This window comes from Dipodomys spectabilis, unplaced genomic scaffold (assembly GCF_019054845.1).
Source record: "Dipodomys spectabilis isolate Male_0828 unplaced genomic scaffold, ASM1905484v1 ptg000107l, whole genome shotgun sequence".
Classification (NCBI taxonomy): domain Eukaryota; kingdom Metazoa; phylum Chordata; class Mammalia; order Rodentia; family Heteromyidae; genus Dipodomys; species Dipodomys spectabilis.
In genome coordinates this window covers 4,354,146-4,380,376 of record NW_024870784.1, presented here as the reverse complement: position 1 = coordinate 4,380,376, position 26,231 = coordinate 4,354,146, and the positions used below count along the sequence as shown (strand labels likewise).

General features: G+C 44.2%; 1 protein-coding gene across 2 annotated transcripts in view; it reads right to left on the bottom strand.

Moving 5' to 3' along the window:
- The window catches only part of Dyrk1a (dual specificity tyrosine phosphorylation regulated kinase 1A), a 129,295-nt gene extending 103,634 nt beyond the window's left edge, over positions 1-25,661 (bottom strand). For both annotated transcript variants that reach the window (XM_042687185.1, XM_042687186.1), the window contains exon 1: positions 25,562-25,661. The gene's annotated coding sequence lies outside the window, so the exon portion shown is untranslated. The remainder of the gene's footprint in view (positions 1-25,561) is intronic.
- Between the last annotated feature and the right edge of the window lie 570 nt (positions 25,662-26,231).

Below are 26,231 nucleotides of genomic sequence, written 5' to 3'. Positions count from 1 at the left end.
TTGGACAATTAATTCAACATCATTAATAAAAGATGAATAGTGACTTAAACAATGGACAACAGAGCCAGGCACTGGTGGCTCACCCCTGTAATCCTAGCTGCTCAGGAGGCAGAGATCTAAGGGTTTCAGTTCAAAGCCAGCCTGGGCAGGAAAGTCCGTGCGTGAGACTCTTATCTCCAATAAACCACCAGAAAACCAGAAGTGGTGCTGTGGCTCCAGTGGTAGAGCACTAGCCTCAGTTCAAAGCCAGCCCAGGAAGGAAAGGCTATGAGAATCTTATCTCCAATAAGCCACCAGAAAAGCGGAAGTGGTGCTGTGGTTCAAGTAGTAGAGCTGAGGGATAGCGCCCAGGCCCAGAGTTCAAGTCCCACAACTGACTAAATAAACAAATGACAACAAAGAGTTTGAGTGGTATTAAAGAATATAACCTTTCTTTAATGCCTCTAGCAACTGTATACCAGGCCCGATATCAGAGGGAAAGTGCTTCAAGAGAAACAAGCACGGACAATGTGCTCCAAGAGAAAACTGAAAGGAAAATCACAAGAAGACCTAACACATAGGGGAAATCAGCTACTCTGAATAGCTAGCTCTACAATGGAGAGAGTAAGACAGGACTACAGAAGAAGACTGAAAAGCCAAATTATAGTCAGATTACAAACAGAATCTGATTAATAGATCTGGTTTTCATTCCACAGTAAGAAGAATCATAGAAGACGGGAGGCTGCAAGACAGTACACTTGGAGGAAGGGGAGGCAGAAAAGGCTGATGACTACAAAAATAAAAATATAAACAGAAAACCTGATGTGAAGGAAAAATTTAAAGCTTCAACAAATACACATTCAACACAGATGACAATCCACGCATTTGTTGGCTCATACAAAGTCACTGAAAATAAAACCCACCTAAAACCAGTGAAAGGGTAAAAAATACTAAAACACAGAAGACAGTGATGGACAACTCTTCAGACACACACAAGAGAATGCAGGAAGCCACAGAGTAAGTGCCCAAGGCTGCCAATGCAAAGGGAATATCCAAAGAAATCTCAGGCCTGTATCTCAGGCTGAGGAGCACTGGAGGGCCAAGACACAGATACATTCTGTAGTTCTGACAGGGAGGCTAGCGATACATGTACACACTAACAGCAATGAGCACATCTAATGTTCAAACATGAGTTTCTAAATACATTCTCCACTAAAAAGAATCAGGGCACTAGGCAAAGAATTCTTAAACTTTGTAACAAATGCACAATTTGTATGAGAAAACTTTAAAAAGTCAGACCCCAACAGAAACATTTCTACCAAAAATAGCTCATCTGTACCTATTATGAAGAAAATCAAATGCACACAGATTCAATGAAATAACTTGGACTAGCCCGGCGCTGGTGGCTCACGCCTGTAATCCTAGCTACTCAGGAGGCTGAGATCTGAGAATCGCGGTTCAAAGCCAGCCCGGGCAGGAGAGACCTATCTCCAATAAACCACCAGAAAACCGGAAGTGGCGCTGTAGCTCAAGTGGTAGAGCGCTTGCCTTGAGCTGAAGAGCTGAGGGACAGCGCCCAGGCCCAGAGTTCAAGCCCCACGACTGACAAAAAAAAAAAAAAGAAATAACTTGGCCTGCATTCTTCAAAAACATCAACATCGTAAGACCAAAAAAAAAAAAAAAGTTGAGAAACTTCTTGATCAACACAACTAAAAAACACATGACAACAAAATATATATATATGTGATCCCAGGCTGCAGCTTTTCTCTAGAAAGAACACAAATCAGCCAGGCACTGGTGACTCACACCAGTAATCCTAGCTACTCAGGAGGCTGAGATCTGAGGATCACAGTTCAAAGCCAGCCCAGGCAGGGAAGTCCATGAGACTCTTATCTCCAATTAACCACTCAGAAAACCAGAAGTAGTGCAGAGGCTCAAGTGGTAGAGTGCTAGCCTTGAGCAGAAGAACACAGGGACAGCGCCCAGGTCCAGAGTTCAAGCCCCATGACCAACAACAAAAAAACAAACAAACAAACAACAAAAAAAGAAAGAAAGGAAAGAAAGAAAGGAAACAATTCAGACAACTGTAGAAACTTGAAAGGAGATTCAGGATAAATCGTAGTAACATATGAACACTGTTACTTCATTCCATAGTTGTATTGTTGCTTTTCAAGTAAATTCCTTATTTGAAGGAAAAAGGCCTATAGCATTCAACACAGCAGACTTCATTACAACTTTTCAAATAGTGTAGGAAATAAAAATTACTTTCCGACAGGCGGTGGTAGCACACTTGTAATCCTAACTACTAAGAAGGCTGAGATCTGAGGATCATGGTTCAAAGCCAGCCTGGGCAGGAAAGTCCATGAGACTCTTCTCTCCAATAAACAACCAGAAAACCGGAAATGGCACTATGGCTTAAGTGTTTAGTAAAGGGTTCACCTTGAGCTGAAGAGCTCAGAGACAGCACCTAGGCCCAGAGTCAAGACCCACAACCGACAAAATATATTTTTTTTTCTCTTTTCCTAAAAGTTTTTAATTAGTTTCAATAAAATATAGAGCAAGGTCTGGGAAGTTGGCTCAGTGGTAGAGTGCTTACCTCGCATGCATGAGGCCCTGGGTTAGATTCCTCAGCACCATATAAGCAGAAAAAAACCAGAAGTGGCGCTGTGGCTCAATGGGAAAGCACTATTGAGGTAAAGAGCTGAGGGACAGCACCCAGGCCCAGAGTTCAGCCCCACAACCAGATTTAAAAAAAATTTATATATATATATGCATATATATATATATATACACACACATATATATATATATATGGTAGCGATAACCCAAGTTCTAGTCCAAACCCCAAACAGACTGGCAAATATCCTAGCTACAAAAATAATGGAAGAATAATCTGAGGAAAAAGTAAATAAAGAGACTCTGTACTGAAGAGATAGCAAGCACAAGAGAAAATAGATTTGCAGAAGCAAGAACAGTGCATTCTAAGCTCATGGCCCAGTTCCACTGGGAACATCAGCAACAGAAATATGTACTCCCTCTCCCCCAGGCATAGAATTTATCATCTCAATCCAAGACACTAAAAGTCCTGCACTAAAACTGCAAGACCAAACACATGTGTCCCTCACTCACCCTGAGCCTTCAGTGAAAACCCTCACGAGCCTCACCACAAGGAGTCACTGGTTTTATCATGCCTTAGTCCTAAATGCAAGCCCAAGGATGGCTAAATTTTGAGGAATGATGCTGATATAAATAAAGGCAGAAACCAAGAGCTGGGCATGGTAGTACGTCCCTATAATCACAGCTACTCAAGAATCTAAGGCTAGGGGCTGGGGGTTTAGCCCAGTGGAAGGGGGTTTAGCCCAGTGGAAGGGCGCCCACCCAGCGCACGCAAGGCCTTGGGTTCGGTCCTCAGCCCTGGGGAAAAAAAGGGAAAAAAAAAAGAATCTAAGGCTGAGGCAGAGGATCACATGAGTGCAGAAGTTCAAGGCTGGCATGGACAATATGGAGACTTGTCTCAAGACAGGAAGGAAGGAAGGGAAGGGGGGGAGACTAAAACAAGCAGAAAAGCAGGAATCCAAAGAGAACTGAAACAATACAACGAAGAGAAAAACGGCATTAAATTATAAATCTGCTCAAACATATATATATATATCTCCAAATAAAAATATAATGCTAAAAAATAGAAAACAAGAAAACTCTGATCTAAAATAAAAGTTGAAAATATCTCCCATGGAATGAAATATATATCACACAAAATAATAAAAGTGCTTCCAAAACACAAAGGAAAGAAACTACACAAGAAAATTCCCAGGACTAAAGATATGCTCCTCTAAAGTGAAAGGATGGTTGGAAACAGTGTTAAAACGCTGTGTGGCATTATGTCAGAATGCATGCCAGAGGTAGAGAGCAAATCTTTAAAACTCCCAGAGTATGGGTAGAGGACATATAACAAAAACCAAAAGCTTCTAACAAACTCCAGCATCTGGAACTCAAAAGAAATAAAAATAGGGGGATTATCATGGAGATACATTCGAAAGCACCCAAGCCACAGGAAGCTACAAATGAAATTAAATACAGAAACTCCAACAGGAGAAACAAAACAGCGGAGTAGCCAACAGATTAAAGGAAGCTTTAGAGATGTGTCAAACTATGATAAATTATGGACCTTACTTAGATTCTGATTTGAATATATTGTTTTAAAAATACAATTATAGGGGCTGGGAAGGTGGCTTAGTGGTAGAGTGTTTACCTTACATGCATGAGGCCCTGGGTTTGATTCCTCAGCACCATATAAGCAGGAAAAAAAAAAGCTGGAAGTAGCGCTGTGCCTCAAGTGGTAGAAGTAGCGCTGTGCCTCAAGTGGTAGAGCGCTAGCCTTGAGCTCAAGAGCTGAGGGACAGCGCCCAGGCCCAGAGTTCAGCCTCCACAACCGACCCCCCTCCAAAAAAATACAATTATAAGGCAATCAAAGCAATCTGAATTTTCATCTGGAAGAAAAAATAATCTTTAAACATTAAAGGTATCAACATCTCTTTTTCTTTTTTTTTTTTAGTCTTGGGGATCAAACCCAGGACGCTGCACTTGCTAGGCAAGCGCTTTGCCAACTTTCAACATCTTTTTTTTTAAAGGTATGATAGATAAACTATCAGGATTATAGTCCGTGTGTGTGTGTGTGTGTGTGTGTGTGTGTGTGTGTGTGTGTGCATGCGTGTGTGTGTGTGTTGGTCCTGGAACGTGCGTGTGTGCGTGTGTGTGTGTGTGTGTGTGCGTGCGTGCGTACCTGTGTGTGTGTGTGTGTTGGTCCTGGAACTTGAACTCAGGGCCTAGGCTCTGTACCTGAGCTTCTTTTGCTCAAGTCTAGTGCTCTACCACTTGAGCTCTACCTTCAGCTTTCTTGGTGGTTAATTGGAGTTTATAAAAGTCTTACGAACTTTCCTGCACAAGCTGGCTTCAAACCGCAATCCTCAGATCTCAGCCTCCTGAGTAGCTAGAATTACAGGCATGAGCCAACTGTACATGGCAAGAGTATCAATTTTCTAAAGAGATCACAAGTTAAATAAAAACAAACTGAGAGTTCATTATAGTCTCTTTTTCTATCTTTTTTTTTTTCTTGGTTAGTTGTGGGACCTGAACTCAGGGCCTACGTGCTGTCCCTAAACTCTTTTGCTCAACTAGTACTCTATCACTTTGAGCCACATCTCCACATCCAGTTTTCTGGCGGTTACTTGGAGATAAGCGTTTCAAGGACTTTCCTGCCAGGGCTGGCTTTGGACTGTGATCCTCAGATCTCAGCCTCCTGAGTAGTTACAGGCATGAGCTACCTGCGCCTGGCTCATCATTTTGTTTTCATGGAAAGCAGCTTATAAAGTAAAATCATTTTGCAATATAGAGTTGTCAAATGATAACTGATTATGAATAAAAGAAAATTTGAAAATGTTTAAGAAAGTGTCTCAAAAAATTAAAGCAGAAAGCAGAAAAGGACTAAGAAGCTGATCTGTTGGAAAGTCTATGACCAATAGTATCTGAAAGCTACTTCAGATACAACTCAAAATCTGATAGCATGCAAGTTTGAAAATGGTAGAAGAGACAGAAGCAGTAAAAACACAAAACTTCGTTTTCTTATGAACTATGCTGATTGGATTATATTAACTGGTACCACAGACCAAGTTTTTTAAGAAGTTCCAGCTGGAAGCCGGGCGCTGGTGGCTCACCCCTGTAATCCTAGCTACTCAGGAGGCTGAGATCTGAGGATTGCGGCTCAAAGCCAGCCCGGGCAGGAAAGACCGTGAGACTCCTATCTCCAATAAACCACCAGAAAACCGGAAGTGGCGCTGTAGCTCAAGTGGTAGAGCACTCGCCTTGAGCTAAAGAGCTGAGGGAGGACAGCGCCCAGGCCCAGAGTTCAAGCCCCACGACCGACAAAAAAAAAAAAAAAAAGAAGTTCCAGCTGGTAAGCTCAGATATTAGTACATTAACTCCCATTTCCCTATAAACATATTATAGGGTAAAGTGGATTCCGTTCCAACATACATATGTGTATGATTCCTGCTCTTACAAAACTAAATCTAGTATTTGCTAAAAATATGCCCCACAGAAGAAATACAGTATAAAAATTAGGAATGAAGGCTGTCATCTGATTTGAATTCTACCACGTTACTAATTTTAGGGGAAATTACTTCACATCCAAACGTAGCTTTCATCACAGGTTAAATAAAAACAATACCTAATTGAGTTGTGGTATGTTTGTATTTATAAGAGTTAAGAGCAAAGGGCTGGGAAGGTGGCTCAGTGGTAGAGCGCTTGCCTTGCATGCATGAGGCCCTGGGTTCGATTTCTCAGCACCACATAAGCAGAAACAAAAAGCCAGAAGTGGTGCTGTGGCTCAAGTGGTAGAGCGCTAGCCTTGAGCTGAAGAGCTGAGGGACAGTGCCCAGGCCCAGAGCTCAGGCCCACGACTGGACCCAAAAAAAAAAGAGTTAGGAGCAAAATCAATAAAGACTGTGGTAACCTAACTAACAGGGAGGGAGAACCGCCATATTATGTTCATGTATGAGTTGTTTCTCTCCAATATTCTCCCAGTTTACTTTCTTCCCACCTCAAGTTCTAATGCTTTACAGAGCACATTCTGGGGAGAGAAAGTATGAATCCTGCTTCCAGTATACTAGGAGTGGTTTTATTACTGTGTCTTTGTCCCTCCAGCCTCTCAACTATTTTTGCTACTACTTAGCATCCACTCTGCAAACCTTTCTAATCATAGTCCTAAGACTATTACACCTAGATCCCAAATGCTAAAGCCTGACCATCTCAGAACCAGAGACAATCTCTCAGACTGACTTCTCCAGTACTGGAATAGTAATACTAAAAATGTTTACCAAAGAAAGAATGCATACATTAACATCAGTTTTATAGTTAAACACCCAACATTTAAGGAGTCTTCTATGTGCCATCGTACAAGGCACTCAAGATACAGCAATGAACCAAACATACAACTTGCCTGAGAGCAGCTTGGTCTAAAGAAAGCAAAACAAATGCAACAACTATACAATTCAGTTAAGTATATCAAAAGGTGAATACAAGTTCAGGGTGCTTGAAACCCAACTTAAAGGAGGGAGGGGAGTCAGGAAAGTCACTGAACGTAGGATAGCTGAGATCTAAAGATGAGATGGAGTCACAAGACAAAGTCTGAAATACTTTACAGAGAAACTGGGGCTTGGAGACATTTATGAAGCTAGAGAAAGGAAGGTGTGATTGTCCACAGCTACCCTACCTCATACTGCTTATGTCTTCATCCAGCGCTCCCTCACCACCACCAAGTTACAAGAAGGATGTGTAAAGATTTCAATCAGCAGAATATAGCAATGGTAATGGGACATCCTTACCACGGTTACTGACGCTTGTACTACAAAGTAACTAACTCTTTTGCTGGCTCTGGGAAAGTAAGGGCCAAGTTAACAGGGAGCACATAGCACATAGACACCTGCCAACTAGCAGCAAGAGACTCTCAGTATGATAATGCACAGGAATAGAATACTGCCAGCAACCACATGAGCTCAGAAGGGACCTTTCTTTCCCCCTTCAGGAGTCAGATGAGACCACAACCTCAGGCAGTATGCTTCCAGCCTCCGAAGGTCCCAGGAAAGAGTGCTAAGATAAAATGTGTCTAGACATCTGCCACACAGAAACTATGAGATAATAAATGTATACATGTGTTTTGAGCTAACTTTGCATTGTTTTGTAATGAAAGAAATACAAAGTAGTACAACAGATCAATCTTTTCTACCATACCCTGCTGCTTTGCTGGAATACTTTTTTCCAGCTACACGAACTACAACACCAAAACCACTTCAAGTTATAATCGCAATTACTCTTGCACAAAACTCATGTATCAAGATGTCAACGTGAAACCACAACCTGACCCTCAATTTCATATGGACTTTTTTAAGAATTCTGTTTGCTAATTCTCTTTGTTGTATCTGTTTCTACAGTTTTCTCTTCCGTATGTTCAAGCTTACTTACCTTTCTTTTTCTGTAATAGCTAATATAAAGCTATCATCCAGTTATTTTCCATGTCTGTGCCTCATTTTCTAGAGAACTGCCTTGTTATTAATGTCCTTGTTTGTTATTTCTACCTTCTTGTGTCAGTTTCAGATTTTGTTCACCTGATTTCTTACCTATACTTCTTCACATTATTTCATGTTTAATTTAATAGTGTACCTTTTACAGGGCTTAGGACTAGGATCTATTGTTTCTTTGGAACCCACTGGACACTGCAATGACAAGCAATTTACATTATTTTCAGATGAGATTACTCTTTTTGAGGTTTATTTGTAAGCTTTTCTCTCCCCTCCTCCCCCCAGACTGATCCAGAGAGGCCTTTACTTTTTTTTTTTTTTTTTGTCGGTCGTGGGGCTTGAACTCTGGGCCTGGGCGCTGTCCCTCAGCTCTTCAGCTCAAGGCGAGCGCTCTACCACTTGAGCTACAGCGCCACTTCCGGTTTTCTGGTGGTTTATTGGAGATAGGAGTCTCACGGTCTCTCCTGCCCGGGCTGGTTTTGAACCGCGATCCTCAGATCTCAGCCTCCTGAGTAGCTAGGATTACAGGCGTGAGCCACCAGCGCCCGGCTAGAGAGGCCTTTACTTTAGGACTACTTTGGCCCTTCTGGAGTTTCAACAAATCACGCATTTGCGATCTTTCCTTTCTGGTACTCAAATAATTTTAAACCTTGTATATTTTCTGAGGATTGTCATGCTCACAGCTTCCCCAAAGAGTGTTCCTTTATGCAACCGTATCCTATTTGTTTATATAAGTATTCATCCAAACAAGAGAACCACTAACAACACAAGTAGATGGATAGAACCTTTATACTTAGCTCCTTTCTCTCTAGAACTCTGTTCCTCAAAGCAGAAGCCCTTGGTCTTCTGCAGCTTTAACCGTTGCTTCTGTAGCTTTCCAATCTTTGGTCATTGAGTTCCCAACTCTATCTAGACCTTCTATCTAGAATCCCCCTCCCCACAGACCTCAGTGCCTCCAGGCAGTAAACTAAGCCATCAGGGGACTCACCTCATTCACTGCTCATCTATCAGGGATCTCAGCCCTGTAGTACCTAGTATTCAGTATCTGAAAAGTCTTTTGTGCAATGTTCCAGATGTTTATGGTAGGAGGGAAAATTCAGAATGCTACTATCTCACAGTCAAAAGTACAAGTCCTAATTCTTTGAACCTAAGTTTAAACTGTTATGCCAAGGTCACAGGACCCACCCCCCCCCCCCCCAGCAAGAAGACCACCAAGAGTCAGACTCTACAGCTGTTTTATTTAAACGGTCTGCAGCTCGGGCCTTGTCCTACACTCCAACACAGCGGAGCCCAGGAGGAGAGCCCTGAGCTAAGGATTTGCATGTCTTATATAGGCACACAACCAACCAGGTGTTTTGATTACCACCACGTGTTGGCAACACGTGGTGGTCACTGCCTCAGACTTTAACCTTTCAAAACTACACATTTTATAAACTGTAACACCTACATACACACAATATGTAAGTCATGCATCTTCACTTTGTGTGTGTGTGTGAGATGGTACTGGGGATTGAACTCACGGCTTTGGACTCTTGATTGACTTTTTCACTGAAGGAGTCACACCACTACTTCCAGCTTTTTGCTGACTACCTGGAGATAGAGTCTCTTAGACTTTTCAAGCTCAAGCTAGATTCAAACTTTGATCCTCAGATCTCAGCCTCCTAAGGAACTAGGATTATAGGCATGAGCCACTGGTGCCCAACCATTCATCCATCACCTTTGTCATAATATTATTTGACTTCTTGCTTCTTCTACATCTTTACAACATCTATGGGTAAAGGGATCTGTATCATGTCACTCGCGTATTCCCTTCCCACCTAGACTATATCCTGGCCTAGGCCAGACTCTTGAACTTGACAATTAAACCAATAAGCAAACTGTTTTATAAGTATTTAACATATACCAAGACCTCTTCTCATTAGAAAATTCTAATCTTGATGCAGGTAGGCCAGACCCTGGAGAATTCTTTTGAATTGTCTATTATCTTAATTAGCATCATCTAAAGGAAAGCTTAGCTGCAAACAAAAGCAACTAGCTCTGGCTTTGTTGAGACTGAAAGGGAAGTTATTAAAGTATATTAGGTAATTCCCAGAAAACCCCATGAGGGGACAAGTCCCAGTTAAAAAGAAGAATCAAACTTCAAATAATAGATCTGGTCTAGTAAAGGCCACACAAGATTTAGACACTGCAACTTGTATTTGACACCCCTGAGACCAGACACTCAAATGTTGAAAGTGGAATCTCTGCTGACGCTGCCTCTGAAAAACACACAGCACTCACTCTAACCTGGAGCACAGATTCTATGCGCCATGTGCTTCTGAGGTAGTCAGGCACAAGTAGGTCACCTGACTGCAAAAGACAAAGGGAAAGTGAACAGCTGGTCTCACACTGGAAAGAGGTCTCTGCTTTTCACCAAGACTTCTCAAATAAAGACTTCTTAAAACATAGAAGTTAGATTTTATTAATCATCCAAAAGACGAATGAACTTCTAGTACCGGGAAACAATCCCACACACTGAACTTTTATCTACCTCTTCAATTAATGGGCTACAGAAGGTCCGTTTCTTTCTTTCCTCTCTGAAAGTTCAAAAATGGGTAACTGGCCGGGCGCCAGTGGCTCAAGCCTGTAATCCTAGCTACTCAGGAAACTGAGATCTGAGGGTCACGGTTCAAAGCCAGCCCAGGCAGGCAGGAAAGTCCATGAGACTCATCTCCAATAAACCACTCAGAAAAAACGGAAGTGGTGCTATGGCTCAAGTGGTAGAGTGTTTGCCTTGAGCTGAGGGACAGCGCCCAGGCCCAGAGTTCAAGCCCCACAACCGGCAAAAAAAAAAAAACTTGAAACAAATGTTAATCTTATAAATTTAAAAAGCACTGACATGCTCAATAGCCTCAATAATTTTCTAACTAGTTACAAGACTCATTCTTTTAAAAATCTGTCCATTCTATAAGCCTATACTTTCTTCTCATCTAAATTTGAAATCAAAGCTTTCTAGCATCCAAACTATTTTCTTCACTTTTCTGTCCGTTTTAAATGAAACCAAAGCTAGAAGTGCTAGATTTGCAGTTGAATGAGCATCACTCTGTTGGCTAAGAATAAGGCTAAATATATTATCCTAGCTAATTCCCTTCTATAATTTAAAACTACTCAGCAGGATTTGGTGGTTCATGCCTTTAATCCCAGCAATCTGGAAGTTGAGGCAGAATGATTGAGATGTGCTAAATAAACTGCCTAAGTGAACTGCTCCAAATGACCACCAATGACTGTACTGAGTTCAATAAACTGGTAACATTACATATACTTTTAATAAGGAAGGCACAATTCTTTCCACTTCACACTCAATACTAAACTACCAATATATAGCAGGCACTCATAATCCACAAATAATATTCTCTTTCTAGTTTGTACAGTAAATAGATTTTCCAGTCTATCTTTTTTTTCTTTATATGCTGACAACGGGGCCTGAACTCAGTCAGGGTGTAGGATTCTTGCTCAGTATTTCAGCACAAAGAAGATACTATCGCTTGAGCTATACTTCTGCTTCCGGCTTTGTGCAAATTAACTGGAGAGAAGAGTCTCTCAGATATGGCTTGGAAGACTGATCCCCAGATCTTAGTCTCCTGAGTAAGTTAGGATTATATTACAGGTATAAGCCAGCCAGTGCCTAGCCCAATCCTCTATCATTAAAGAGCCTCACCCTCCTTTTCCTCAAACTTCCAAACTCCCTGTTCTTACTTGAGTCCACAATTAATCCACTGTCCCAGTTTTTAGGTTCCCAACACCAACCAGCAAAAATCAGAAAATGCAGTTCATTGATTCATTCAACAATATTTATTTAGTGTTTACTAAGTATCAACCACTCTAGAAACACTTAAGAATGGGAAAAAGGGAAAATACCACTGTTAATTTCTTCAAAGGACTAGTCTATCAAACATTAAAAAAAAAAAAAACTATATTGGAAGTGGCACTGTGGCTCAAGTGGTAGAGCACTAGCCTTGAGCTGAAGAGCTGAGGGACAGTGCCCAAGCCCAGAGTTCAAGCCCCATGACCAAAAAAAGAAGAAAAAACCTATAGTAAGAATTATAAAGGGACAGGAAAAATGAAATTTTTTAAGCTTAGACTTGGGGAGAGTAGGAGGCCTTCCCTAACAAAGTTTTTATCTAGGCTGAAAATGAATGAGGAAAAGTAGTTAATGAAGAGATGATTTGGGACAGAAAGGGAGGCAGCTACTGCCACCTGACCCAGGAGACCTGAGAAGTGAGATGCAGCAACACTGCCAGGCAGATCATTTGGGAAAGAGTGGAAAGGTTCACCTTCAGAGTCTCAACCATCAAAGAGTAAAATGACAATGAAATCTGGCTCATTTACTCAAATCTCTCTTCTATTTCTGCTCATTCAAATGAACTTTTCTTATTCCTTGATCTTTCTATATGCCCACTTTATACTTGACAACTTTTCCAGTCTGTCTGCCATGAATCCTAAAACTCCTCTCATCAATCTCATTTTTCTACAAATGCTGTAGAGTAACTGTTGGCCTTCAGGACAATTCCTAGGCAAATTTACCTAGATTTATTGAGGTTTTAAGCTGTACTATGGAACCATAAAGAAATGCAAACAAAATTAGAAATTTTGAAATAGTTAATGAAATCTTATTCCTTTGAAAAACTGTCACAAAACAATCTTCATCCCACAGAAGTAATGTCTATCAATGACAAGTGGTGTTAAAGCAGGAAGTAAAATCACCACTAGGTAGAAGTTTTTCTTTTCATGAGAAAATTATCAAATCAGAAAAATTTTAACAAACCCTATTTGTCTTAAGGACTAGAGCCCTAGGCACACCCAAATAAACCTTTAACTCAAATTAATTGTCAAAAAAACTTTTTAAAGGACTATTTGAACCTTGGGTTGAAGACACAGTTCAGGTGCTAGAGAGGAGCAGAGCCAGCGGCAGGCCCTGAGTTCAGTGCCCACTGCCACAGAGAGCACCATCGAAAGTGGTCAAGTTTATATACTCAAGGTCCCCCAGTGAGAATTTATGTTTCCTCTAGACTGTGTCCTTCAGCCTACACAGAAGACTATTAAAGATTTCTCCATTAGGACAAATCTTCCAAGATGGCAAAGACAGTGGTAGCCATAATTTCAGTTTGGTAATCCAAGGCTTGCTAAAAGCTTACTATCAACTCACAAGATGCTTTTTAGCTGATCACATTTCTTAAAATACATGTATAAATAAACAGAATATCATGGTTTTCAAGGAAATACTAAACAGAATAAATGAATTTCTCCTATCTGTTACTCTGTATTTTATACATGACGACTACTTGCTTTTCCGATCTGCAGCTTCAAACACGGCATCTGGCATCTCCTGCTGCCCCATAGTCGAGCTCATCCCTAAAGGTGCTGCAAACTGTTTCCACCTAATTTTTTTTTTTTTGGGGGGGGGAAGAAGTCTTGGGACTTGAACCCCGGGCCTGGGCCCTGTCCCAGAGCTCCTTTAGCTCCATGCTAGTAGTACTGGACCACTTGAGCCACAGCTCTACTTGCAGATTTTTCTGTGATGAACTGGAGATAGTCTCACAGACTTCCCAAGCCACTGACTTTCAACCGTGATCCTCAGATCTCAGCTTCCTGAGCAGCTAGGATTACAGGCGTGAGCTGGCAGCACCTGGCTCTCCACATGCTTCTAATGGGATGCAGGAACTTCCTTTCATGACTTTCCTGTCATTCTCTTTCCCTTCTGCTCCCAGTCAACCTCTGTGGGTATTGCCCAGAAAGGCCTCTAGCTCCTGGCCTCAACAGACCTTCCATTCTTTCTTTCTCCAGAAACTCTGGTCACACTGATGATAGAATACACCTTCCATTTCTTTGCTGTGTTCTCTTCTAATCTGTAATTTTTAATCAACGGACCAGCTAAAAACTTTCCCTTCATTTTCCATCACGGCTGTCCCCACCCAGCCTTCCTGAGCATGCTCATCTGCCCCTGTCCCTTTTTCACCTTCTCTCCAAGCCTCTTCCTCTCTCCAATGTCCAGACACGTCTGTCACCCACCATGACCACCCTACTGGACTCCTACATATCCCTCATTCCCTCTTTAAGATCTAGTCCCAACATTGCAACTTTATTTACCTCAAAGAAAAAGCAAAAAAGGCTTATAATACCATTTCAGGTGTTTAAACTCAGTCATAAAGAAATACAAATCCAAACAATTAAAACATTATTTACCTGTCAAGTTGGCACAGATTTAAAACTTTTAGATCATTTGTAAGAAACTGGAAACTACTTGCAGACACTGGTGGTCAAAGTATAAATTGGTGCTATCTTTTGGAAGACAGTTCAGCAGTACATACTCAAATACTCAAATAGCCATTTTTCTCATAAATAAGCATCATTTGGCTAATGCTCACAGGCCACAACATGCACAAGAAATAATACTACCACAACATGGTTTAAAGAACAAAAGTATGAAAATAATTTAAATGTCCATTAATTAGTATTAAATAAAAGAACACCCACAAAATCAAATGTTCCACAATCATTAAAAACCACAGAGAAAGTTGGGCACCAGTGGCTCACACCTGTAATTCTAGCTACTCAGGAGGCTGAGATATGAGGATCACAGTTCAAAGCCAGCTTGGGCAGAAAAGACCATGAGACTTATCTCAAATTAACCAACAAAGGCTCAAGTGAGCAGGACTCCTGTGGCTCACGCCTGTAATCCTACCTACTCAGAAGGCTGAGAGCCAAGGACTATGGTTCAAACCCAGCCCAGGCAGGAAAGTCCGTGAGACTCTGATCTCCAATTAACCACCAGAAAACAGGAAGTGGCGCTGTGGCTCAAGTGGTAGAGTGCTCACCTTGAGATGAAGAGCTCAGAGACAACACCCAGGCCCCAGAGAGTTCAAGCCCACGACCCCCCCCCCCCCCCCCGGCCAAAAAAAAAGACTCAAGTGGTAGGTCATTACCCTTGAGCAAATCCTAACTACTCAGGAGCCTGAGATGTGAAGATCCTGGTTCAAAGACAACCCACATAGGAAAGTTTGATTTTCTATCTCAAATTAACCACCAAAAAGCTGAAGTGAGCTATGGCTCAAGCTGCATAGCACCAACCAGCCTTGAGCAAAAATGCTAAAAAAGAACATCTAGGCCTTGAGTTCAAGCCTCAGGAACTACACAAATGCAAATGCGCATGCACACGCGCACGCGCGCGCGCGCGCGCACACACGCACACACACACACACACACACACACACACCACATAGAGTAGCTCTGTCAGCTAGTACTGGAATCAGTCTTTTCTTTTTGATGTACTGAGATTTGCACTCAGGGCCTCATGCTTGCTAAGCAAACTCTCTACCACGTGAGCTACTCTATTAATCCTCCTTTTTAAAGGCATTGGTTATTTTCAATACAGGGTCTCTATTCTGGGGCTGGGCTGAACTGTTATCCTCCTATTTATGCTGCCCTTTGTGAAAGATATGTCAGACACATGCCTCCTGTAGTTTAGAGTAACAGATACATAACAGTATGCCCATGGGCATTAGTTGATAGGGGAGTCTCAACTAATGCCCATGTTGGCCTCACACCTCTATCTCTACCTTTTAAGTAGCTAGGATGACGAGCTTGAGCCCAAGTCCCTGTGCTGACTTGATGTGGAATTCTAAGATCAAGTAGGAAGCTTACGTTGCAAAACTGTGTGTTTAGTATGCTTTTGTTTCTAATGTATACTTTGTACAAGCAGAAAGACACATACAATGTCTAGGCACTAGAATAGGGCTACAGGTGTAACTCAGTGGTTGGAACACACACCTAGCATGCACAGGCACTAGTTATCTTCAGCACCACAAAAAGGAGGTGATCATACTAAACATACAAGTTTTGCAACAACAATACATATTAATTAGTTTATACACACTATATATAGAGACACACAGAATATTTCTGGTAGGGAAGCAAGTTATTATCTTTGGAGCAGGAGAAGAATGTGTCTGATATTGTATAGGGCTTGGTTTTTTTTTTAATTGTATATACCTTTTTTTGTACCAGTTTCTGAGGCTTGAACTCAGGATCTTGGCGATGTCACTGAGCTTTTTCATTCAAGGCTAGCGCTCTACCACTTGAGCCTCAGCTCCATATCCATGGGCTCTAGTATAGTAGTTAAACAAGTTCAGAGGTCCTCAGCAAGATTATGCACATTCCTATCACTGTCGGCCCATGACTGTCCCACAAGTGACAGTTCTCAGTTTGCCTCAGGAGAGGTAAGTGTACTACATTCTTCCCTCTCCCTCTCCAAAAAGCTCTTGGTGTAGCTGCTAACTTGTAATAAATTCCAACAGTGAAAACTTCAAGAACTAAGATTTTTTAAAAAGAAAGTAATAACTTGAGGACAAGATCTACGTTTGTTCCTTGTCTCGTTGGTTTTTCTCAGTGCTGCTCTAGGGGCTTCAACTCAGGGCCCAGGTATGTTGTCATTGAGCTTTTTTGCTCAAGACCAAAGCTCTACCACTTGAGCTACACCTCCACTTCCAGACTTTAGGTAGTTGAGATAAGTGTCTCATAGCCTTTCCTACCCAGACTCCCTTACCTTCAAATGGCCATCCTCAAATCTCTGCCTCCTGAGTAGCTAAGAATATAGAACTGCTAGGGTTATAGACAAGTCCTACCTATCCAATCTACCTACCCTAATGCTGTCCACCACAGTACTATTGCTAACAAAGCCTCACTTAAAACTTCCACTTCTCACTTTTAAATACTCTGTTGACTGAGTCATTTTTCTACTAGACTCAAAGGACAATTAAGAGAGCCAACCATTTACTAGGGATGAAATCACACACAAAAAGCAACATATTTTAGAGTGACAGTTACTCCTATAAAAATCCCAATGCATCTTGTAGGCTTTGTATACCATTCTTTCTTCTGCAGAAAGAACAACTAACCAGAAGTCAGGAGAACTAAAGCTAGTCTCAAGTCTACTTATTTTGAAGCACCAAGCTAAGTCACTTAGCTTCTTTGCATTCATTGCCTACTGCAATAAAAGAGGAACATTGTTTCTCAGAATGTTTCTTCTGCATCTCAGTTACCTGTAATCCTTATGAAGAAAGCAGACTCCATAAATTACCCCTAATCTACAGAAAGACAAATATCTGAGCTTCAGAATTCTAGGATTCTGATGAGTTGTCCAAGAGACTGATAATCATTATTTTCCCAAGTCCCTATTAAATAACAGTTGAAAGGAAATCTAGATCTTCCTTGTCTTTTCAAACTCACAGAAACTAAAGATGAGACTATATAGTTCGTATCATCACTTGCAATGTTCAACAACACAAACATTTACTAAAATCCTGACAAGATCCAAGTGTTCTCCTGGCATACTGTGCTGCAGAAATAAGCAGGAATACATGCACAGGGTAAGTCCAGTAAACTACTAAAACTAAATCCAAAAACTTAGGTTTCAAATGTACATGATATCACAGCTATCAAGAATTACACTTTGGGGGCTGGGAAGGTGGCTCAGTGGTAGGGTGCTCGCCTCACATGCATGAGGCCCTGGGTTCAATTCCTCAGCACCACATAAACAGAAAAAGCGAGAAGTGCGCTGTAGCTCAAGTGGTAGAGTGCTAGCCTTGATCTGAAGAGCAGAGGGACAGCGCCCAGGCCCAGAGTTCAGGCCCCACGACTGACCAAAAAAAAAAAAAAGGTCAAGTCAGTACAAATTTTAGGTCCCAAATTCCTTCACTGCTAAAAGTATAGATATATTTTCTAAATTGACTATAGATGTATATGTTGCATAACTGATAACCAATTTGAGTTTGCATACTATATATAGTTCAGAAGATATAAATATAGAAAATAAATTGCCTTTTACCAAAAATTTCTTCCAGAACACTCAGAAATTGGAAGGCAAGGTTTAATTTTCCCATTCTGCTCTTCTAAACAAATTTTCAGCAAAACAGCCACCCTACCTCATATCTCAGCTTCTCTTTACAGCCAAGTATGGTAATATGACTGTGTGATACCAACAAGGTATACACAGAAGTCATGTATGCAGCTTCCTGGTTTATCTATAAAGGTTCTATGTCCTAATTCTGGACTATGGAAATGGTGTAGAGATATTTTGTACTATAAAAAGAAAGGTAACGCCTTAAATACAGGAACACAACAAGAAAAGCAATTACATGTCCCCATATCCTACCAGTCCTACCAGTCTCAGACCATTTGTTTCATTCACTGTTTAAGTTAACTTGCATTCTTTTTTTTTTTTTTTCTTTTTTTTGACTGGTCCTGGAGCTTGAACTCAAGGCTGGGCACTGCCCTTGAGCTTCTCTGTGCTCAAGGCTAGCACTCTACCACTTGAGACACAGAGCCACTTCTGGCTTTTTCTGTTTATGTAGAACTGAGAAACAGAACCCAGGGCTTCATGCATGCTAGGCAAGCACTCTACCACAAAGCCACATTCCCAGCCCCATTTAACATCCTAACTAATGCATATCAAAAGGTAGCTCACACCAGTAATCCTAGCTACTCAGGAGGCTGAGATTCAAGGATCACAGTTCAAAGCCATCCAAGACAGAAAAGTTCCTGAGGTTCTTATTTCCAATTAACCACACAAAAAAGAAAGAAAGGAAGAAAGGAAGGAAGAAAGAAAGAAAGAAAGAAAAAAAGAGAGAGAGAGAAAAGAAAATGATAGAAAAGAAAAAGCTGCAAGAGCTATAACTTGAGTGGTAGAGAGCTGGCTTTGAGTGAAGGCACTCAGAAACAATACACAGGCCCTAAGTTCAAAAGCTCAGGAGTAGTACCCAAAAAAATGAAGAAGTTTAAATTTATAACCAGGCACCCCTATTATCCTAGCTACTTGGGAAGCTGGAAATGGATGGATCATGGTTCAAGGCCAATACAGCAGAAAATTTCCCAGGACCTATCTCAACAAAGAAGCCAGGCACTAGTGACTCACACCTATTCAGGAGGCTGAGAGCTGAAAATCATGGTTTGAAGCTAATCCAAGCAGGAAAGTCCATGAGGCTTTTATTTCCAATAAACCACCAAAAAGCTGGAAGTGGAGCTGTGATCCAAATGGTTGAATACTAGCCTTGAGTATAAAAGTTCAAGGACACTGCCCAGGCCTTGAGTTCTACCTAGCACACCCATGCACACACAAAAGAAATGTTTCAATTTACAGTACATATTAAATAATAGCTACCTAACAACTTGGAAAGCTGAGACTCTAATTGCAAATTCTTGTTCTGAGTTACAATAAACCTCATATTGGACAACTCCATTTCTGAGATTAGTAATGACTCTATCATCTTATGTTTATAATCATCTTATATGTTAAGAAAGAAAGAGGGGCTGGGAAGGTAGCTCAGTGGTAGAGTGCTTGCCTTGCATGCATGAGGCCCTGGGTTCGATTCCTCAGCACCACATAAGCAGAAAAAGCCAGAAGTGGCGCTGTGGCTCAAGTGGTAGAGCACTAGCCTTGAGCTGAAGAGCTGAGGGACAGCGCCCAGACCCAGAGTTCAGGCCACATGACCAGCAAAAAAGAAAGAAAGAAAGAGAGAGAGAGGGAGGGAAGGAGGGAGGTAGGGAGGGAGGGAGGGAGGGAGGGAGGGAGGGAGGGAGAACCTCTAGCATCTAATTAAATTCTCCAAATCCTAGGCAGGATAGGTAGTGACATCCACAACTGATATATAGAATCCTAAGGCACAGAGAAGTTCTTACACCCAAGATTAAACAGCTAAGTGTAGTATTAGGCAGGAATCAGGAATCAGCACGCAGGAATACTCCTTCCACATACGTACAAACACATACACATACACGGACACGGACATACACATACACACACACATATCCACACCTGCTATATGCCAGGCTCTGCAGTCACGCTTTGATCAAGGAAGACTTATGGCCAGGCACAGCCACTCAGGCTTGAAATCCTTGCTACTCTATATGGAGACTGGGAGGATCACAGCTGGAGGTCAGGAAGGAAAAAGTTCAAGACCTCATCTTAACCAATAAAAGTGGGGCCACACCAGGCGCCGGTGGCTCACTCCTGTAATCCTAGCTACTCAGAAGGCTGAGATCTGAGGATCACGGTTCAAAGCCAGCCCAGGCAGGAAAGTCCCTGAGACTCTTATCTCCAATAAACCACTAGAAAACCGGAAGTGGCCCTGTGGCTCAAGCAGTAGAGCGCTAGCCTTGATGAAGCGCTGGACTGAAGAGCGCAGGGACAGCGCCCAAGCCCAGAGGTCAAGCCCCACAACCAACTAAAAAAAAAAAGTGGGGCCAGGCTCAAGTGGAAGAGTGCTAGGCCTGACCAAAGAAACTCAGGGACAGTGCCAGGTTCTGTGTTCAAGCCCCAGTCCCCACCCACGCGTACACACACGTGCATACACACACACACACACACACACACACACACACACACACACACACACACACACACAAGAGGGTATGGTGCTGCATACCTGTTGTTTCAGCTACATGAGAAAAGGGCAAATAGAAGGATCACAGAAACGAAAGACTCTACAGGAAAATAACTAAAGGAAAAGGGACTCCTTGAGTGGAAATGACTGCATAGTGACCACTAAGATCCGAGTTCAAACTCCAGAACTACAGAAAGCTAAATGACTGTTTTCTGTCCCAATGAATCTAACAGAGAAAGAAACTGATGTGAAATGAATAAATATATACATGGACGTAAATGATTATACTATATAGAGAATGTGAAAGAAAAGCCGAGTGTCCAAGGAACCTCACCTAGGCTGGGGTTGGAAGAGGCTGCTCACAAGCAGTTATGCTTGAGTATGAATTAAACAGAAAGGTGGAAGGAAAGGAGAAAACGAATTTACATTCACTATCACCACCTTCACAAGAACCTATAACTGTCATCAACCCCAGTTTACTGAGAAAAGTGAGGCTTCAAGAGACTGTCATGCCTAACACTTGCGCTAGCAGGGAATGAGTCTCCAGAGCTGACTGGCCGCAAGCGCTGCCATCCCACCACAGCTGAGCTCCACAGCAGCATGCCCCTCAACTGCTACCCGTAACTACACTGTCAGCAAGACCTGGGATAGATGCCACAGTTGGAGTATCTTCCTACCCAAGTACATGTGCCAAGATACAAACCTTAATAAAAACCTTAAACCTTATCAAGTTTTTTAAGCCAATTCTTGTCATTAGAAATGTGTTTAATGACTAAGATGAACTCAGCAGAGCTGATGTTAAAAGGTGGTTGCATTTCATGTCAAACCTGTTTATTAACACTTCCTTCCCCCCAAATTCAACTGAAACTCAAAATTCAAACTTAAATTCAAAATTAAATTATGGGGAGATAAAACTCCAAATGATTAATAAATGGTCCACACATTTTAAACTATACTCACTGTACATAATATGAAGAGCCTAAGTCCCTCAAACAAGGACAAAAATAAGTTCACTTCTCAAAATTTTTAATACAAACTTTCAAAAAATCACCTTCTAGAAAAGAGAAAACATAGAGCCAACTGTCAAGAGACTGAAACAACGCATAATCAGCAACAAGCACACCTAGCCTGGGAGGAACCGCATCACAGAAGATGTTCAACATAAGGTATCTCCAACAACCAATCTGAACTCACTACAAAACTCTGGAAACAGGATTTCAAAGCAACGGCTTAACTCAAAAGGTGGGGGGGGGGGGGGCTGTTTTATATTATATAAGTGTGAATCATTTTGTCTCCATACACCAAAAGTTGAAACTGAGGCTGCCTACAACACTAGATTAAGAAACAAGACTTGCCAGCATTATCTAATATGAACCTTAACCTTAAATCAGCCACGTGCAGTCTACATTTCAATCTCACACATCCAATGGCTAAACTTGCAACTCTAAACTTAATAGTGGACCTGAGACAAGGCTTCCATTTCTTTTCTAAGGGGCAACAGCAGAGAAACATTAGGCAACTTACAATCATTTGCAGACTTCTTCCAAAAATTAAAACACTAATTTTCACCCCCCAAAAAAAATTTTTAACCCAAATTGTGGAAGCAGTGGTTATGAATTCACCTGAGTGCTCTAGTAAATCAAGAAAACACGGTGAGAGTTCTTGAAGGCATAACCACTCCCGTAAGATGCCATCCACCAGTCATACACCAGTCACACAATCCACTTTGCAACACACAGGGCAAACTGTAGGATCAAGTTCAGGTGACTTCAATACTGTCAAGTATTAACTTTATTTCTAAAATGAAGTAAGGAGAGAAAACCAATAAAAAGCAAAGGCTGTGAGCTCATAGTTTAGACTACTACTGAGGAATACCCTCAAATTCTAAGACTAATAATTCAGAGTAAAGAGCCAAATTCTTGATGGAGACTTTGTGGAACTTTGTAGGTTTTGCCAGGTTCGAATGGTTAAGTTCTTGGACAGAGAAAGAGAGGAAACGTGTGGGTGTGTTTGGGTGGTAGGGGAGGGGCAAAATAAAAGCTTTTCATTGTAAGAGAACTAATGCCAAAGCAAAAACCAGTACCTATCTATCAGATCACAAATACTAAGATATCACCAACTAAGCCCTCCTCATCTACTAACTAGTCTTTTTAATGTCAAGTACAAGACAATCCCTTCTTGCCTGTAACACAGTTCTTTCTATTCCAATTTTCTTCCCATACCTAGACTCACCAACCATAAACATGTACAAAAAAAAACCCTGGATAGTCTAAATTTCTAAGATCCTCTTTTTTTTTTGGGGGGGGGGGGGGAAGGGTCGGTCAGTCATGGGGCTTGAACTCGGGCCTGGGCACTGACCCTGAGCTCTTTAGCTCAAGTCTAGTGCTCAACCACTTGAGCCACAGTGCCACTTCTGGTTTTCTGGTGGTTAATTGGAGATAAGTCTGCCCAGGCTGGCTTTGAACCATGATCCTCAGATCTCAGCCTACTGAGTAGCTAGGATTACAGGTATAAGCCACTGGCACCTAGCTTCTAAGATATTTCTTTAAAAAAAAAAACTTTCAAATAATAGCCAAGATTTAACACAAATAATATTTTCTATTTTTAAAAAACAAAACACATGCCAAAGGCCATGACACATCCTATTTATAACAAGTTATTTTGACTTTTACTTTTGCAGATAAATATGTACAAAATTATTTAGCGCTAAATACCTTGTTGCACCCACCAGGCTCCACTCCTACCTCTTTTAAGTCACAAAGTAACTATTCTTAAGAAAAATTAAGAGACATACCTCAGAGAATATTCTAAAGGGAAAAGTAATTTCTATCCAAGCAGTTTTTTTACTATTAATATTCCCAAACAAGGCACTGCACGCAAGGTGACTATCTACATTTAAACTGAATGTTGGTGCTCCTAAAAACTAACTTCCGCACTTTCAGATGGCTAGCACATAGTAATTTTCTATGTTAAGTTTGTAACAAATCCTGCCAAAAAGTCACCAAGGTTTAAAAAATGGTCTCATGGCTAACCTTCTCCTAGGAATATTGAAGATCTCACTAAATCATTTAGTCCCTTACCCAACTCTACCAGTAACTGTCATTCCTTCAAGTCTATTTCTTCAAAGCTAAAATCACCCACCAGTTATAAAGACCTGTGCTTTCACCTTTGAAACATCAGGAGAAACCCTTCCTCCTAGAATTCGTTGCTTAGCTTATGTTTCTCTGAAGTAAATATGAACTTTTTATACTCAGCTTTACAAGAGTACTTGGAGTAGAAACTGACAGGAGTCCTTAACTTTCTGGCAAGCTTTGAGGTCTAAATAAATTTGGACAGCTACCATGAACACCACTGCCATGCCAAGGCAAACCCTTCGAAACTGCTAGGACCCTGCAAGTGTAAATCCTATGTACATCAGGACTCCTAACCACCAACAAATAAACTTTTATTTAACAGCTATTTGTTTGAAACCTTAGTTCGTGAAATGCTGGCTCCCATTTACAGTCTACCAGAAAATAACATTCTCTTAAAGAACAATTAAGAGGAATGCAGGGAGACAACAGCTGAAAGTTAACTTCGCAGAATTATGGATACCCCAGACCGAAATGCACTCACTCATTGTAACACATGTACAAAAATCACATCAGCGGCTCTGGGGCACATCCGAGCTTCCTTAGGAAAACGACTGACAGTAACTTCACACAGAGCTCTCCCAGGACTCAGCAACACTCCGAGGGCAGCGGGGACTTAAAGGAAGAGCAGGGAGCCAAGCGCACCACGTAGCGAATCCTTTCAAAAAAAGGTGCCGAGCTCTGTGGGGCAGGGGAGGCCGCGGGGAGGGCTCGCGCCGCGCGGCACACGCTTAGGCACCCCGAGCTGAACGCCGGGCCGGACGGGCCGCGGGCTGAGAGCCCTGAGTCATCACCGACAAATGGCTCCGAAATCTGCCCGTGTTTCTAACAGAAAAAAAGAGGAGGAGGAGGAGGAGTTCGGTGGTCAGAGCCTGGCCTGGCCACCGACGCCCGGTGGCGGAGGCCCGGCTGCGTGACCTTGGGCCGGCCGGGCCCGCGGCGGGCTCAGTCTCCGCGGCGGTGAAATGGGCCGCCGTCCCCGCCCGCGTGCTCGGCGCTAACCTCCGCGCGGATGCCAAAATGTTCGGCGGGGTTTTCCGGCGAGCGGGCGCCGGCACCGGGCCCGCACCGGGGCCACGGGATCGAGGGCCGGGCGGAGGCGCGGCGGCGCGCCGGGCGCACAACCTGGGCCATTTTTAACTGTTTCGGGCTGGGGAGCGGCCTGTGGCGGCGGGGCGAGCGCCCGGGCCTCGGGTGGCTGCGAGGCCCGAGGGCGGCCGGGCCTCCACAGCCAAGCCTCCGCCAAGTCGGGTTCGACTCCAGCACTGCCTGACGGCGCCCGGCTCCCCACGCCGGGCTGAGCCGCCCGCCGCTCCACCTCCGGCGGCCGCGACGGCTCCCCACTCCCGGCCCAACTTCGGGGCCCAGCGGCTCTCCCCGTTCCGGCGCCAGGCCCCGAGGGCCGCGGAGGCCGCGGGCGGCAGGGCGGCCGACCTTCGCCGGCGCCCGGGCCCGGCCCCGCGTCCCCGCCGACCGGCAGCCGGCCCCCAGTTGCTTAACCCGTGCATTGTCCTTGTGAGGAACCCCGGCGGTTCGCGCAGCGGTGGGGACGGAGAGGAGGGACGAGGGAGGAGCTGGGGCCGAGGACCAGGAGGAAGAGGAGGAGGACGACGACGACGACAACCTCCCCCCTCGGCCCGGACGGCCAGCGGAGGCTCGGGCGCTCGCCCGGGCCCCGGCCCCGGCCCCCGAGAGGCCGCGGACCCCGATCCCGCCCTGCCTAACTTTCCCTGGCCCGGCACCCGCCTCCCCTCCGGGGCCCGGCCTGCCCCGGGCTCCCTCCCCCGGCGGCCGGCCCCGGGCTGGCGGGCGGGCGGGCGCCTCCTCCTAAAATGGCAGGTCCCTCCCTCCGCCCGCCCGGCCGGCCCGGCCCGGCCTCGGCGCGGGCCCCGCTGCAGCGGGGCCGCCGGGGGCCGAGCGCCGGGCCGAGCCGGGCGGGGCCGCGGCCCGGCCGGACACTCACCGGGACGATGGCGGGGCGCTCGCGCCGCTCCCTCCGGTGAGTCTCAGCCTCGGGCTCCCGCGCCGCGCTCGCGCCGCGGCCTCCGCAGCCAGCGCCGCCCCGGCCGCCTCTCTCCGCCCCCGGCGCTCCCGGCGCTCCCGGCTCTCGGCCGCGCCGCAGCCCGGTCAGTCAGTCTGTCTCCTGCTCGCGGTTCCAGCGGCGCCCGGGGCCGGGGAGGCGACAGCCCCCTCCCCGGCAAATACCGCAGTCCCCGGGCCCTGAGTCCCGGCGGCGGGGCCGCGCGGCCCGGCCCGGCCCGGCGCGGAGGGCGGCGGCGGCGGCGAGGCCGGGCGCCGGGGCCGGGCGCCGAGTGGCGGCCGCTGCCGGCGGCTTCTTCCCGAGGAGGATTTTGTAAATCTCACAAAATGGCGCGCGCTCCGAACCTGCGCAGCGAGAAGCGCCGGGGCCCGGGCGGCGGCGGCGGCGGCGGCGGCGGCTCCTCCGCCAGGAGAGCCCGAACCGCCCGCCCCCGACCCCGCACAGACAGACAGACAGACACCGCGCACACGCGCGCACCCTCGCACACGCTCGCTCGCACACACTCGCACACTCACACCGGTCCCGCCCGCTCGCCGGCGGCGGCAGCGGCACCAACAGCAGCAGCAGGAACAGCAGCAGCAGAAGCGGCGGC